This window comes from Hyperoodon ampullatus, assembly GCF_949752795.1.
Source record: "Hyperoodon ampullatus genome assembly, chromosome: 2".
In the NCBI taxonomy this organism is placed as follows: Eukaryota; Metazoa; Chordata; class Mammalia; order Artiodactyla; family Ziphiidae; genus Hyperoodon; species Hyperoodon ampullatus.
Genome location: NC_136915.1, coordinates 4,054,887 through 4,068,924, shown reverse-complemented (window position 1 = coordinate 4,068,924; position 14,038 = coordinate 4,054,887). Strand labels below are relative to the sequence as shown.

Below are 14,038 nucleotides of genomic sequence, written 5' to 3'. Positions count from 1 at the left end.
ACATGGCTCGTAAGGGACGTACCTGGGGTCTGAACCACTGCTGCCTCTTGAGTAGAACAGGTGGAAAAAGACATGTTAAAATATTAAATGAAATTAGTTTAACAACATTAACATCAGACAAAAGTGACAAAAGGCAAAGGCATTGCTGGGGATCAAGAAGCCTATTAAATAATAATTAAGGGAATAATTCACTAGGAAAAAATGATTCTGAATCCGTGAACTTCTAACAACCACAGCTGCCAAAGATAAAGGACAAATTGATGGACTTTATAAGGAGAAACTGACAAACCTACAATCATAGGAGGTTTTGACACACTTTTGTCAGTAAATTCATTGATCAAGCAGAAAAAAGTTAATGAGAATATTATAAAATACAATTTAAAGAGATGATCTTATAGAACCTGTACAACCAATTTAGAGAATATGTGTTATTTTCAAGTATCCTTTGAAACTTATAAAAACTGATTATTCATATACGTGTGTATATATCTTAGGCCACCAAGCAGATATTGCCATATACCAAGAGACTCTAATCTAATTTTATAGCATTCTTTGACCATAATGCCTCAAGGTCAGAAATCATTCACTGCCCTCCCCCTGGAAGGCTCCAAACTGCTGGCTTTTTTTGAATTTTAAAACGTATTTCTAATTTTTCCCTAGGTAAATGAAGAAATCAATGTAGAAATGGCTGCTTAAAACTGAATGACAAAATAATATTGCATATCAAAACTAATAAGTAAAATGGCCTCAGCCATAAAAAGGAACGAAATTGGGTCATTTGTAGAGACGTGGATGGACCTAGAGGCTGTCATACAGGGTGAAGTAAGTCAGAAAGAGAAAAACAAATATCGTATATCAACACATATGTGTGGACTCTAGAAAAATGGTATAGGTGATCTTATTTGCAGAGCAGAAATAGAGACACAGACATAGAGAACAAACGTATGGATACCAAGGAGGAAGGGGGTTGTGGGTTGAATTGGGAGATCGGGATTGACATGTATACATTATTGATACTATGTATAAAATAGATAACTAATGAGAACCTACTGTATAGCACAGGAAACTCTGCTCAATGCTCTGTGGTGACCTAAATGGGAAGGAAATCCGAAAAAGAGGGGGTATATGTATACGTATAGCTGATTCACTTTGCTGTACAGTAGAAACTAACTCAACATTGTAAAGCAACTATACTCCAATAAAAATTAACTTAAAAAAAAAGCTAATAAGTAAAATGGTAATTACAGGGAAATTTGCAGCTTTAAATGCTTATATTGTTGGTAAAGAAGAAAGTGTCTTTTAACATGCTGATCTAATTGTTCAGCTCAAGAAGTTTGGTGAAAAAAACCCAGAGCAAACCCAATAAAAGTAGAAGGGAAGAAATTAGAAAATGAGCATAAATGCTTAGAAAACAAAGAAATAGTGGAAAGGGTCAGCCAAATTGTTGGGCGCGAGAAGTCACGGGTGCAGCAGGTGTTGCTCCGTTCCCTTGTCCAAGGTCAGAATCGGTGCGGGGAGTCAGAGCCGTTGTGGGAATGGGGTTAGCCTGAGAGCCCGTGGTGCTTGCTGGGCCCCCATGAGGTGAGCGGCAGGCAGAGGTCGGGCTGGGCAGCCACCGTCCACCTTGAACCTGGGGCAGAGCTGCCGCCCCCCGCCCCCCTGTGGAGCCCGGCCTCCTCTCTTCCTGTGGACAAATCTGAAAAGAAGAGACGGGGAAGGGGTGAGAAGCTTGGGCTCTGCTGTTTCCCCCAAACCCACCAGCCGATGAGCTGCCCTTGCCCTGGGAGGAGGGTGTGCTGGGCAGAGGGCGGCATGGGCCGTCCCTCTGCTTGGAGGTGGGGCTGGGGATGATGTGTTCCTGCAACTTTCCTGCGTTTTGTTCTCTCAGCTCACGTAACCGTTGAGTTTATGGCCAGCGGGGCTGTGGCCCTCCTTGGGGGAGGGGACCAGTCACCACTGGGGAGGTTTCCCAGCCTTCCTGGGACCACTGCTCCCAAACCCACCACCTTTCCTTTGCCAGTTCCCCCAGGACCAGCAGTGGATAGTTTAGCCTAAAGGCTCTGAAATGGATCAGAATAATGCATGGATTTCAGGGCCCCTCCGCACCCATTGCTGACCATTCATTCCCTATTCTGTTTCCCGTGCTAAATGCAATCCAGTCACTTGATCGAGTGGAGCTCATCGGAGGTTCTGCATGAGGTTAAATGATAGTGTTAATTCAATTAAAAAGGCCAAACACTTAGAGATGCTCCTGATTTGACTGTAAACCCCTTTCCATTATGAATTGCCCAGAGAGAAATTAGTCCAAAAATTAAATTTCCCTGCAAGTGGAAGTCCAAAGAAATTAAACTCCAGAATCAAATTTTCTTGTCATGGTGAATTAAAATTCAAAGTCCACAGAGGCTTTGCAGTTTCTTACACAGCTGAGTCTTGGCCAAAGACGCCTCTGACTGAGCAGATCTGGGCTTCCTTTGGCAGCCCAGACTTGGGGGTTCTCTCCGGATGGACCGGGTTCCTCAAGACCTCAGAAGGTTGAGCTGGCTCAGCACCGAGTCTTTCATGGGCCTCACTTAAGATGTTTTCTTTTGTTGTTGAAATATAACATGCATACAACAAAGTGCACCATTCCATGAATTTTTTTTTTTTAATAAATGTATTTATTTATTTATTTATTTTTGGCTGTGCTGGGTCTTCGCTGCTGCGCGTGGGCTTTCTTTTTAGTTGCGGTGAGCGGGGGCTACTCTTTGTGGTGATGCGCAGACTTCTCATTACAGTGGCTTCTCCTGTTGTGGAGCACGGGCTCTAGGTGCGTGGGCTTCAGTAGTTGTGGCACGTGGGCTCAGTAGTTGTGGCTCGTGGGCTCAGTAGATGTGGCGCATGGGCTCTAGAGCACGGGCTCAGTAGTTGTGGCTTGTGGGCTCAGTAGTTGTGGCTCACGGGCTCTAGAGTGCAGGCTCAGTAGTTGTGGCTCGTGGGCTCAGTAGTTGTGGCTTGTGGCTCAGTAGTTGTGACTTGTGGGCTCAGTAGTTGTGGCTTGCGGGCTGAGTAGTTGTGACTCACAGGCTCTAGAGCAGGGGCTCAGTAGTTGTGGCGCACAAGCTCAGTAGTTCTGGCTCATGGGCTCAGTAGTTGTGGCGCATGGGCTTAGCTGCTCCATGGCATGGGGGATCTTCCCAGACTGGGGCTTGAACCCGTGTCCCCTGCACTGGCAGGTGGATTCTCAACCACTGTGCCCCCAGGGAAGCCCCGTGAATTTTTAAGGATGGTTAGACCTTATTTGTTAGAGCAGTTCTAGATTTACAGAGAAACTGAGCCGATAGCCCAGAGCCCCGTACACTCCCGCCCCCCGTCTCCTCCGTTAGCAACTTCTTACCTTCACGATGAGCCGATATTGGTACAGTGTTATTAACTGAAGCTCAGAGTTTACATTAAGGTTTACTGTCCCCACGTTGTACGTTATATGGATCTTGACAAATGTGTAATATCCTATATCCACTGTTACAGTATCACCCAGAGTAATTTCACTGCCCTAAAAATCCCCTGTGCTCCACCCTGCCAGCTACTGATCTTTTTACTGTCTCCGTAGTTTTGCCTTTGCCAAGATGTCATATAGTTGAAATTACATAGGGTATGCTTTTCAGATGGCTTCTTTCGCTGAGTAATATGCATTTAAGGTTCCTCCATGGCTTTGCGAGGCTTGATAGCACATTTATTTTTGGCACCGAATGATACTCTGGGCGTACCTCAGTTTATTTATCCATTCAGCTGCCAAAGGGCATCTTGGTTGCTTCCAGTTTGTTGTTCAGGATTTTGTGTGGACATACATTTTCAACTAATTTGGGTAAATACCTAGGAGCCCAATTGCTGGATCGTATAGTGAAAGTAGGTTAAGTTTTGAGAGAAACTGCCCATCTGTCTTCCAAAGTGGCTGCACCATCTTGCATTCCCGTCAGCAGTGAATGAGAGTTCCTGCTGCTCCACATTCTTGCCAACATTTGATGCTGTCAGTGTCCTGGAGTTGGGCCATCCAAGTAGGTGTGTAGTGGTAGCTCATTGTTTTAATTTACAATTCCCTAATGACAGATGAGGTAGTGTGTCTTTCCATCTACTTACTTATTATCTGTATATCTTCTTTGGTGAGATGTCTGTTCGGATCTTTAGCCCATTTTTAAATTGGATTGTTTGTTTTCATATTTGTTGTGTTTTAAGAGCTCTTTGTATATTTTGGATACAAATCCTTTATCATATATGTGTTTTGCAACTATTTTCTCCCAGCTTGTGGCTTATCGTTTTCATTCTCTTAATGGTGTCTTTCTCAGAGCAGAGCTTTTAAATTTTAATGACATCCAGCTTATCAATTATTTCTTTCATGAATTGTGCTTTTGGTGTCGTAGCTAAAAAGTCATCACCAAATCTGAAAGGTCACCTAGCTGTTTTCCTATGTTATCTTCTAGGAGTTTGATAGTTTTGCATTTTACATTACAAAAATTAACATTTTGAGTTAATTTTTGTAAAAGGTGTAATTTTTACAAAGTGAACACATCTGTGGAACTACCACCCAATTCGGATGGGGCTGTAGAACATTACACAGCAACCCCCCACCCCAGTTTTTGACCTCCCCCAAGGGTAACTGCTCTTCTGAATTCTATCACTCTGCATCAGTTTTACCTGTTTTTTGAACTTAAACGGATCATATTATCCATACCATTTTGAATCTAACTTCTTTCGCTCAACCTCATGTCTGGGAGATTCCTCCATGTTGCTGTATGTAGCAGTAGTTTGTCCGTGATCTTGGCTGTATAGAAGCCCGTTGTCTGAATATTCCACCATGTTTACCCATTCTGCTGTTCACAGGCCTTTGAATCATTTCCAGGTTTTGGCTCTTTTGAATAATGCTGCTCTGAACATATTTAAAACATTGTGAAATGATCAGCCCAACAAGTCTAGGTAGCATCCATCATTGAACATAATTATAACATTCTGTTTTTCTTGTGACGAGAACTTTTACGATCTACTCTCTTAGCACCTTTCAAATACGCAACACGGTGTTCTGAACTGTCGTCACCGTGCTGTGCATCACATCCCCCGTGACTTACTTATTTTATGACTGGATGTTTGTACCTTTTGGCACCCTTCACCCATTATGCCCACCCCTGCCCCATCTCTTGCAACTACCAGTCTGCTTTCTGTATTTAACGAGCCTGATTCTTTTTTTAAAGATTTCACGTATAAGTGAAATCCTATGGTATTTGTCTTTCTCTGACCCATCCGTGTCGTCACAGATGTCAAGATTACCGTCTTTTTAATGGCTGAGTAATATTTTGTATATATACATACTGCATTTTCTTTATCTGTTCATCTATAGGTGGACCCTTAGGTAGCTTCCACATCTTGGCTATTATAAATAATGCTGCAATGAACATGGCAGGGGCGGGGTGCAGATTTCTTTTCGAGTTAGCATTTTTGTTTTCTTTGGTTAAATACCCAGGAGTGGGATTGCTGGACCATGTGGTAACCCTATTTTTAAGTGTTTTGAGGAACCTCCCAAAAAGGTTTGGAGGAGGCTTTCATAGTGGCTGCACCACTTTACATTCCCAGCAACAGTGGACAAGGATTCCCTTTTCTCCACACCCTCACCAGTACCGGCTCTCTCTTGCCTTTTAAATAATATACGATCATTCTTTTGGGGCATGTGTGTGTGTGTGTGCATCTGCGTTGGTCTGTGCCTGGGACTGAAGTTGCTGGGTCCCCGGGCAGCACAGGTCTAGCTTTGGTGCATTCCTTCTCCAGTGCTGTGCCAGCTTACACACCCACTGGAGTAGACGGAAAGTCTGAACTGCCTGTGTCCTTGCTGGTTGTGTAATGTGTGTGGCTTTGTTTGTTTCTTTCACGTGACCTCCTGGTGGGCATGTGCCGGCATCTCCTGGCTGACCGATGACCTTCCACACTCTGTGGCCTTCGGCAGATCCTCTTCTGAAGTGCTTTGCCCATTTTTTATTGTGTTGTCTGTTTTTCAGTTTGTAGGTGTTACGCATATATCCTGATCCCAGTCCTTCTTCAGATGTTATAAATATCTCCTCCCACTCTGTGCCTTGCCTTTGTCTCTGTTAATGGTATCTTTTGGTTAACAGTAGTTTCCCATGAAAATTACGTCCAATTTATCTGTCTTTTCCTTAATGGGCAGATTTCCTAAGCTATACCCAAAATGAGTTTGTCTCCACAAAGTCTTGAAGATATCCTCCTATGTTACCTTCTAGAAGCCTTTTTTCCCTTTTTATATTCAGATCTAGAATTCATCTGGAATTGATATTGTGTATCCTGTGAGGTAGGGACTGAGGTTTGTGACCTTCATAAAGAATGCAGAGAGTTAATAGGACATAGAAGATTTTAAAAGCATTGGCTCCACACCCACCAAGCTTACGAAGTGAGTCATTTCTCAGCCTGGAATGCTTATTTTAAGCAAAATGTTGTTCCCCAAATCCAAAGTTTGGTTTTGCCAAAGATGATAGCAGAGACTCAGGGGGGCATGAGGGCGGAGAGAAAAAGCCCTGGTCTCAGCTCTGCCACACGATTGCTCTTTTCTGGCGGGTGGACCCACTTATGGAAAGTGGCAGTTGAGACGTTGTTGTCTTCTGGCAAAGTCTGGACGTTTACAGTCTTGGCAGCCCTGACCACCAGTTCTCGTGGAGGGTCACCGCTTCCCCTCCAGGCCTGCGTCCTGGTGCCCAGAGTCCATGATGTGGCTCCCACACGCCCTTGTGGGCAGCCCTCAGCAGGCTCATGCCAAACGGCTGCCACATCTGGTCCAGCGGGAGAAACCGCAGCTTCTGGAACCTGCGGCCCGTGGGCCTGGTGGCTGCCTCTGCCACACTAGTCACTGTTCTACATTGTGAGTAGAATTTCTTTTGTTTCCCCTTTTTCTTCAAGAGTGGGATGTGCCTCTGGACTCCCCTCACTGACTACTGTCCCCCGCTCCTTTCAGGAAGCTTCCCCCAAGTTTGTGGCCGTTTCATCTGCTTGTGTTGGTCCCCGTCCTTCTACACCACATGCACGGGGCCGCCTTTCCTTGTTATTTCCCTTGCTTTCTTGCCTGTTTTTTTCTAACATGTTGTTTTTCTAACATGCGTCTCTTGGTGTTTTTGTCTAGCGGGGTCTTCCCTGGTGTGAGAGCTGGAGTCTGGGTCAGCCAAGAGCATCCATTGTCCTAAAGAACTCTTATCCATCTTCCCGCCCCTGAGTTATCCCAGCCAAGGGGGCATCTCCCACCAGACCAGCATCTAGGTCTGGACCCTCTAGTACAGCCTTGATCGCCTCTTCCTTACTGGATCTTGTCTTTCCTATGCCTTCTCCAGGTGCCCTAATTCCGTGTCCCCAGCTACAGAAGTTGTGTTGGTGCATTTGGGAATACCTGCTTCATCTCTTTGTTCATCTTTCCCCCCACCTCAGAATCATTTGAATGTAAAATGCAGGCGTGGTGACACTTTACCTCTAAATATAGCAGCACACATTACTTAAAAATAAGGACATCTGGGACTTCCCTGGTGGCGCAGTGGTTGAGAATCCGCCTGCCAATGCAGGGGACATGGGTCCGAGCCCTGGCCCGGGAAGATCCCACATGCCGCAGAGCCACTAAGCCCGTGCGCCACAACTACTGAGCCTGCGCTCTAGAGCCCCCGAGCCACAGCTCCTGAGCCTGCGTGCCACAACTACTGAAGCCTGTGCACCTAGAGCCCGTGCTCTGCAACAAGAGAAGCCACCGCAATGAGAAGCCTGCGTACTGCAACAAAGAGTAGCCCCCGCTCACCGCAACTAGAGAAAAGCCTGTGCGCAGCAATAAGAACCCAACGCGGCCAAAAATAAAATATAAATAAATAAATAAATTTATAAAAAAATAATGACGTCCTTTTCTATACAGACAATTCTGTTATCATACTTACGATTATAAGAATTTCATAGTCAAGTTTTCCCATTTCCCCTCATATGTCCATTATCGCTGTTTTTTGCTCTGACATCCAGTCCAGGCCCATGTATTATCTGTAATCATGGGTTCAGTCTCTTTTCATTGAGCCTTGTCCCCTGCATTCTTTGTCCAGTGTTGGTGCCTGTTTGAAGAGACTGAGCGAGTTGTAGAATGTCCCACGTTCCGTGTGTCTGATTGTTTCCTCACCTGGTTGTCTACCTCGTTCACCTTCAGTAGTTCTCGTCCACTGGGGGAAGGGCTGAGGGCTCAGTCTCATCCTGGACTTGGTGTGAACTGTTCATTGTTGAGGCCGCATGCTGCCTATGCATCCCATCGGAGGCGCCGAGGTCAGGCCGTGTCACCGTGCGGGTGCCAGTGTGAGCACTTGGTAGGGGCACCCGCCCCAGGTGTCGCCAGTGGGAAGAGGTAGGCGCTTCCCGCTTTGCACTTGGAAGACTTCTTGGGGCTGTTCTTGGGCTTCGTGTGACTATCCGACCCCTACAGCCCTTCACCTACTGTCCTAACATCCTTGGCTGTGCTTTGCCTGGATCAGCTATTTAAATGGAGCTTTCAAAATGGTAATTCTTCTAATGCTATCATTTGGTCTCCCTTTATGAGCTGGCATTCTTCTATAAAAAGAGACTTTCTCTCATCAACCAGGAGTGAACTACATATATGTTCTCCAAAAAAAGGCAGAACAAATGTTAAATACTTTCCCTTTAATTTCTAATTTTCAGAGTAAGAACTTACTATAATAGTTACTCTAATAGTGACAGTTCAGGTTTTGTGTATCCTAGCTCTTTGTTTCGTCTTTGGCCAGCTGTAGCCCTTCGGGTTGGCCTGAGTCTGTTGACACGCTCTGGTTGGACTTTGGGCAGGTCCTCCCTTCCTGGAGCAAAGGTGTCCAGGCTCGCCTTGTGCTTTTTCTGCCTCACATCCGGTCACCCGTTTCTCCCGGGAGCCTGGCCCCCCACTGGGAGTGCTTTCTAAAGATCACGATCCGGGCACTTTTGATCGGGGTCTCAGCTGCTTCTAGGCCTTTCCCTGGGCAGAGCTGGGGCATGTATATTAAAACATGAGTTCACCTTGATATTTCTAATTTAAATTTAGAGGTTTTTCCCTAAAATATTTGTATCTCTTTCCTCTTAAACCGAAAATCGTGTTTCCTGATAATATATTTACTTATTTACTTTCCCTTATAATTTACACAATGTATTTTCAAAATTATACCGCTGGTTTGAATACTAACGATACATGGCTGACAAAAGTTCAGATTTCTTTGTGTTCTTCTGGTCTTGGGCTGTGTCCCACCGAGGATGTAGAGTGAGTGATGTAGAGTGAGTGTGGCCCAAAGCCCTCGTGTTCATTCTTTTCTCTATGGAGTTATGGTGCCTATTTGATGTTCAATCGAATTTGTTGGTTTCAGTTTGTTTTCAATTTCCTATTTGCTTTCTTTCCTTTTTGACTGGAATATTTACATGGCCCCAAACATAAAACCGTAGTTGAATGAGCACTCAAGGCTCCCTTCGAACCTCCCCCCACTAGACAGTCCCCACCTGCTCACCGGCCTGGGGGTGACCAGGTTTTTAGTTTCTGGCTTAAGCAACTATTTACGTTTTTATCTTTTGTTTTTTCTTATTCAGTAGGTGGCATACCAAATACACTTTTTCACTATGCCATTTTCAGTTAACTTTCCATCCTGAGTTCCACTCCATGTGGAAACCGTCTGCATTGTTTTTACAGCTACATCATCCTACATTGGGTGCGTGTTCTGTGGTTTATTTAACCATCATCCTACTGATGGAGGTTTAGGTCTTTCCAGGGTTCTGCTATTTCAGATAATGCAGCAATGAGTAACCTTGTGTTTCTCATGTTTTCTGTGTATGGAGGTATGTTTTAGGGCAGATTGCTGGCAGTGGGATTGTAGGATAAAAGGCTTCAGTGGTGTTGATAGACAGCACCACCTCCTCTCTGTTAGCCTGAGATCTTTTGGCCTCCTCCGCAAAATAGGTTGTTACATTCTGATTGATGTGAGATAGATCTTAGTGAAGTTTTAATGTGCATTTCTCTTGTAATGAGTGAAGTTGAGCATCTTTTGTCTTTGTCTGCAAACTTCTATTCATATCTTTTTCCATTTCTCTATCAGATTTTTCATCTATTTTGTCCTCTGTTTTGGGAACTGTATTAGGAAGATTAGCTGTTGCCTGTGATATACATTGCAAATATGCTTCCTACTTTGTCATGTGTCTTTTTGCTTTGCTTATGATGGGTTTTGCTACGTAAAGGTGTTACTTTCGTGTAGTCTAATGTGTCAGTCTTTTATTGCTTCTAGATTCTTGAGTCATAGATGCAAAGGCTTTCTCCTCCCTTAGCTCAGCAAGAGATTCATGCATGGTTTCTTCGAGGATTTACAGGTTTCATTTTTTACATTTAGATTTCTGATCTCTATGTAGTTTATCCTGCTGTTTGATGGCAGATATGGATCAGTTTTATCTTTTCCCAAATGTCTATCCAGTTGACCCAGTACTATTTATTAAAACGTTCGTCTTTTTCCCCAGTGACTTGAGAGCCACCCTTATCGTATAGCAAACTTTTTTTTATTACTTGGGTGTAATTCTGGATTTTCTTGCTTGTTCCATTAGACTAGAGGTTGGCAAACGGATTTCTGTTAAGGGCCAGATCATAAATATTTTAGACTTTCTGGGTTCACATATGATCTCTGTGTAATCATTTTCTTCTTTTTTTGACTTTTGTTTTTCACAACCCTTAGAAAATGTAAAAGCCATTCTTAGCTCACAGCTGGGTTGGCCTGTGGGCTCTAGTTCACCAGACTCTTCATGAGACTGTCTGTCTACACGCGTAGGTTGCGCTCCTTGATCAGAGGTGTTATGCTATTCTTTTTTGCACCGTTCTCCAGACATTCTTGCTGGTTTAATTTTCTATGTGAACTTGTTAGGCTCTATCTGGAGTTCTGGAGAAGTTCAGAGATGAACAAGAGGGGAACTGCCCTTGAAGGACAGGAGGGGACCTGCCCAGGAACGGGGATGTCTTCCCATCTGCTCATTTCTGCTTCCCTGTCTTCTGAAGGCACATAAATGTACCTTAAATAGGTTTTGCTATTTTCTTGTTTTTTAATCAATTAGATTTTGCATTTCCCTTTATTATTACCCCCCTTCTGCTTTCTTTTTGGTGTTCTCTATTGTTGTTTTCCTAATTTGTTAGAGTTGCTTAATTCATTTATTTTAATTCTTTTGTTCTTGGGGATATAAAGTATTGAAAGCTATGAATTTTTCTTTGATTATTGCTTTATGTTTTGGTGATTCTGATAAGCAGTATTTTCATTATTATTACTCTAAAAAATCTGTTTTGATCGTGTTTTCCATTTGACACAGAATTATTTAAGAATAAGTGAATTGTTTTGAAAAATGTTTTCCAATTTCTAGTTTGTTGGATTGTGATCAGAGAATATTATTTGTAATATTTCTACTTTAAGGAGCGTATTTAGGTTTTCTTTGTGGTGAAGTAGACAGTAAATTTTTATTAATGTTCCAAATATACTTGAAAAGATATATTCTCTGTTATTGGGGTACCATGTTGTATGTGTATGCATACACTCTGCCTTATGGATTAGCTGGGCTGGTCTTCTGTATCCTTACTTATTTATGGTCCACTTGACCTGCCTTGAAAGGAAAGCAGTTGTTTGGTCTCCACTGTCATTTTGTTTTCATCTGTTTCTTCTTACATCTCTGGATTTCTGCTTTGTTATTTGGTGCATAGATACTCCAAGCTGTTACGCATTCATCATGCATTGTAGACTGCAGTGTTATAAAGTGTTTGTCATCAGAGGAGTCGTGGCTGCCTTCACAGAGCAGGAGGTGTTTGTCATGAAGGAGGGGTGGAGATTGAGAAGAGGGGTGGGAGAGGACCGTCTAGCTGGAGGCAGAGCATCTGGCCGTGGCGGTGGGGCAGGACTGAGGTGCAGCAGGGACCCCAGCTGGGCTGGGCGGCGTCTGTGAAGGGGTGAGGGAGGTAAGCCGGGGAGCCTGGGCAGACCCTGTAGGGTGGTACCACTACGCCCAGGAGTCAGTAGTCAGCGCCACTGCAGGTTTTTGAGTGGGATGGAGACGACGCAGGATTCCTTTTGTGGATGCTTCGGCAGTGCCATGGGATGGACTGTGGGGGGCCTGGACCTCAGGGAAGGCCACTGAGGAGTCGGTTGTCTTAGCCAGACAGGAGCAAAGGGGTCCGAGCCTACAGTGGGGAGGAATTGGGAGGGTCCAGCATGAGGGGCCTTGGACTGTGCCCAGACCAGGATGGCCCCCGCGTGCGGCGCTCAGCACACTGTCAGCTCTGGGCTCAAAGTGTCCCCCGGAGACCGTGAGCTCCATCAGGGCAGGGACCCCACACAGGGCCTGGTATATTTGCCGCTTGTGAATTAATGGTCGTATTGAGGGGACCCGGCAGCTGACGGGATGTGGTGGTGATGGAGCCCAGCCGGGGCGTCGGGAGGACGCGGTGCCGGGCGGCACTCTGGGGTGACGCAAGGGGGAGCTGGCTGGGGAGGAAGACGCGGGGTCCAGCTGGGACATACTGCGTTCAGGCGCGAGGGCAAGTCCGGGTGGAGGCTCCGTGGGACTGGAGGTGTTGGGGGTGAGTGTGCAGGACGCCCAGGGAAGGGTGTCTGTGGGTGTCATTCGGGGGCCGCCCCACACGGTCACGTCCGCCTGCACCTGGAGCCGGCGGTCTGACCCGCGTCGGGGGCTGGCGCTCCTGCTGCCCCTTCCTTGCAGCCCAGCGGGACCCAGCAGGTGGGCGCTGCCGTCGGTGCTGCGACCTTGACCTTCCTCAATCCCCGGTCCTCATTCCAGCTCATTCCAGTCCTCACTGTGCCTGGATGAGCCAGCCTCAGGGTGGGTGTCGGGAGGCTGATCAGGTGCCGCAGGCCGCTTACTTCTCAGACCTGGCCGTTGGGGGCTGGGGTGGCGTGTGACCTTGGCCTCCACTGGCCCTGTGACTTGGGACACTGGGGCCTGGCCTGCCGTGTGCGACGTCACTCCCAGCCCCTCCCGTGGCCTTTGTGCTGCTGCTCCCTGCCCCTGCATCCTGGAGGGTGCTTCTGTCAGCGCTCCAGCTGTGGCGGGAGCCAGGGCCCCGCCGGTCCTTGCTCCGTATCCCCTGGGCCCACCGGGGGCCCTCCCCCTGTGCTCCTCCTCAGCGCCCCGAGCTGGGTCCTGTCCTGACCTGCTTCACTGCTCCCGCCGACCGCACTGTCCTGGCCTTGAGGACAGCGGAGAGGGCACCGTGTGGGCACCCACGGGGCGAGGGTCTCAGCCTGCCCGGGGCCGCTTGGGCTGCCGAGCAAACATCCGCCTTCCTCCCTGGGGTTAGCGTTCTGCTCAGCGGGGCCACGTAAATACTGTTATGTTATTGACGGAAAGGGCAGAAATGTTGTTCTCAGTGTGTTTCCCCTGCGTTGCTGTCCCTGCACTTTAACTAATGGTGACTTCAATGACATCTTTGCCCATTTAGGATGAATGGTGATGCCACTTCGCAAAGGTGAAGGCGGGGGCCGCAGTCTGGCTCCTGTCTCGTGGTGATCAGCCTGGCACCAGGAGCGACCTTGGAGAGGCCTGTGCTTCTGTGGGGCTCCTGGGCGTGTTGGGGGCGGGAGGCATCGGGGTGGCCTAAGCACCGTCTGCTGGGCTCCGTCTCAGTTTGAGCTCTCCATGCGTCTGTGTGTGAATACCCCGGTTTCTAAAAAATTTTATTGGAGTAGAATTGATTTACAATGTTGTCTTAATTGCTGCTGTATGGCAAAGTGATTCAGTTATACATATATACATTCTTTTTCATATTCTTTTCCATTACGGTTTGTCACAGGATATTGACTATAGTTCCCTGTGCTATACACTAGGACCTTGTTGTTTATCTGTTCTGTATATAATAGTTTGCATCTGCTAACCCCAAACTCCCACTCCGTCCCTCTCCCACCCTCCTCCCCCTTGACAACCACAAAGTCTGTTCTCTGTGTCTGTGAGTCTGTTTCTGTTTTGAAGATAAGTTCATTGGTGTCATATT

General features: G+C 46.3%; 1 protein-coding gene across 1 annotated transcript in view; it reads left to right on the top strand.

The window, feature by feature from the left end:
* NPHP4 (nephrocystin 4) overlaps nucleotides 1-14,038 on the top strand; it is a 131,850-nt gene that overhangs the window by 94,407 nt on the left and 23,405 nt on the right. The window lies entirely within an intron of this gene.